Source organism: Pieris brassicae, chromosome 13 (assembly GCF_905147105.1).
Source record: "Pieris brassicae chromosome 13, ilPieBrab1.1, whole genome shotgun sequence".
Taxonomy (NCBI): Eukaryota; Metazoa; Arthropoda; class Insecta; order Lepidoptera; family Pieridae; genus Pieris; species Pieris brassicae.
In genome coordinates this window covers 97,143-100,794 of record NC_059677.1, presented here as the reverse complement: position 1 = coordinate 100,794, position 3,652 = coordinate 97,143, and positions in this window count along the sequence as shown.

Genomic DNA, 3,652 nt, shown 5'->3' with positions numbered 1-3,652 from the left:
TGAATTTGAACCTTTGTCATTTGCAGTGAGATGATAGCCACTAGACCTATCTACACATGAGGCCGACATCAACTGTAGCCTCGCATGTAAATATTGTTGTTATATGTTTGTTAATGTTTTAATATTAACAAGATCTATTTATAGTATTGTCTTTGGTTACACATTGAAAGAAAACATTTTTTTAACCGGATTAAAGCTATTTGTATAATTATTTACATAATTTTAAATTTAAATTTTTCCGACGTTTCGCGTGCTTTACACGTGCTAATACAAATAGCTTTAATCCGGTTAAAAGATCTTTCAAGATCTATTTAAGTCTTTACAAAATAATAGGCTTAAATAACTACGATTTGCACTATAAGTACTTAACGACCGTATGGCGATAACTTATTGAAGTTAACATGCTATAATGCCTGTATTCATCTTAATAATCGATTAAATAGCAAGTGAATAAGGTTTCGTATTTAAAATGTACTACAGATGTTTTCGTCTAATTAGTTCCATCTAATGTACATCGGTGTAGTTGAAATGTATTCAACGAACTTGAACACTCTCCATTTGGGAATTTAACCCTCAATTGGAACTTTCTTTACTTTTAACAACATAATCTAACTTTATCTAGATTTACGGTTTAGGATTTAATATTGAGAACATTTAAGTGTTATTTTATGTTTTTTGTTATACAAATACTTATATTTTATTAGGAAAAATAAATAATATATGTGTTTATTCATTTTAAGTACATAAGCATTACAATGTGTAAGATTTGGGAACCCTTTTATACCTGTGTCGGGGTTTCCAACTCTTTCATAACAAACTTAATTATACATTCCTTTAAATATTTAATTTATAAATAATTTAGTTACATCTTTTATTTTATTTATTTTTGTTATTGATTTTTAACTGTTATCAACACATGAGTGAGTGAGTCAGTGAGTGAATGAATAAAGTCTCTAACTACATACTAGGCCTCAGAAGAAGCTCTAACTCTGCGTAGGGTGTGTTCATGAGCCAGTCCTTTAGTCCTATTTTTAGATTGTAGACGGTGAGCGGGTAGATGTTAAGCAGCCTATTTAATTTATTATAGATGTAGTCTGCTTGCATATTGCGTCTGGCGAAGTCAGCTCTGACGGTCTTACCGACGACAATATCCCTATTTCTTTGTTAAGAACAGCCTACTATCAAATTGTAGCGCTCTGAAATCGAAATACAGTATTTACAATATTCTTAACCTACATAGTAATAATAATAAATAAACATTGATAAATCTTACTGTACCGGTTAGTGTTTATAGAACCCGAACCTGTAAACATTTGTGCAAGGCCGTGATTTGAACACGATTTAGAGATGCATCATTAGAGTAACACAAATATGGACTCTGATAACGATATTTCTAAACAAGACATATAAATCTCGTATTTGCGATGCAATTTGCATCGTACAAAGTATTTCTTAATGTAAAACGTGCTCAGTCGAATTGCTGAACTAACGCACATAAATTCTATTCGCTGGGGTCCAAACTGCAAGCAGGCTCACGCCACAGAACGATACGAACAGTTGCTACATTCGGACTATTTCATTTATCTAAAAGGAACCGTTGGCGTTTCTCTGGGCCTTATCTGTTTTGTAGGATAACGTAAGGACAAGGATAACTTCTTACGTGTAAGATCCTTCGTTACGTAACGCGTTACGGCGCCGGTCTATCACGCATACGGCAGACTCCTCCTGCTCGGGCCTAATGCCCAGATGCTTTTCCCTCTCTTTACTCAGTTAGTTAGTTGTTTAGTTACGTTAGAACATAGAACCTCAAACAATCATCGTTTTTGAAAGTGATTATAAAAAATTGATCAATAAAGCAAAACAAAATTTAATAGTTCAAGTTAGATTAGTTTAAGTTATAACTTCTGATGATGACACCGTACAATTGACTGTTAACGTGCACATAGTCAGTAAGTCCATTGGTGCATAGCCGGCAATCAAACCTACGACCTGAGGGATGAGAGTCGCACGCTAAAGCCAACACTTTTCGTCATTATATTCAACTATTGCAGTTATACATACATCAAATTTCTTCTCTATATTCAGCTATTTAGTTCCTATACTTCCTATTATATGTTATTTTTAATATATGTATATAGCCATTAATAATAAAATCCTTCATGCAATAGTATTGTACGTTAATTGTGTGCGTTTTTCTCATTCATAATTCTTAAAGTTTCTTCAGTCAGACAATTATTGGCAACTGTTAGACCCGTTCTGTATAACAGGAACATAGCTTGCTCAGTCTGAATTAAACTTATAAAACATTGGCCGAAGTTTCATCTTTATGCACTAGTGCTTTCCCTGGCTCCGCACAAATGACTGCAGGACTCCCTTTAAATTTTAGGTTGCAGTGCTTGAAATATTAATGTCTCTTTAAAACCATTATAACAAAATGAGTTTTATTTTTATGAACGAACAAAATTAACTTTGTATTATGATTTCCTTTTTGACATTGAATAAAGTTTAAAAAAATGCATATTTTTGTATTGTTTCAATTGGTCGAACCAGTAAAATTGTATGGGTATGTTAACATCTATATCTACACTAAGTTCATCGATTCATCTACACTAAGTTTGTAAGGAAGAAAGATTTCATTGATTTTCTATACCGATTTTTAAATATTTATTCGCCATTAATTCATGATGAATATAGGCTCAAAAAATTTCAAAAAAGTTAGGGATACTTATGAAAACTTCGATAATGTAACCCAATGCGTAAACAATTTTATATCGTATGTAAATGTACAGTTTTATAGACTACGTCAATATCTGCAAAATGTCCGCAATACCACATATCTATTTAAAAATATAAAAAATGAAGTTTACCGAAGAAGGCCATAGAACTGCCGAGCACTATTTGACTGGAAACACTGGAATCACTTGTCACGTCTAGGAAGGAAGGGATACATTATATCAAAATCCGCTATTGAGAGTATTTAAAAAGTTTCGTCCCTGTGGCAGTGTATCTATAATGCATATTCTCGCTATATTGCGATACCTATTCGTTGAGCCAGGGAAGAACCAGCTCTGGTATCACTGGTACTGTCAGGCGCCAACTTAAATCTTCAATTGAACTATTTATATTTGTGTGTTGGAAATAAATAAAAAAATATTTATTCACTCGGGTTATTGCTGTACACCAATGACAGTAAAATATCCAAACTAATTACATCCATTGTCTTTTACGTGTGGCAGCTGAGCTACAAAAGGGCTCTAAAAATACCGCGACGTCATTAAAAATATTTTACATTGCTTAATGTAAAACGTTCATTATTCTAAAAGTACATGAACTTGGCGCAGTAAATAATCCGCAATGTACAAATACCATTAAACATCTTGGGTTTGTGTTTTGTTTTTTCTCGCCAACCGTCCCGATTGCTAATTGTGATGAATGGACCACTCTTAAAAACTACTTCACAGCACGCGACCACGGCACTTTTATAGGAAAGATAACGACTTCCAACAAGCGATTTACCACGACATTGTACGGGATAAATCATCATGTTTTTACGCTTTATATGAACAAAAGATTGACACAATTTTCATAACCGCTTGATTAAACATATCAAACATGCCAGTGTTCTTCTCGGACGTCCGAAATGAGCGACAAG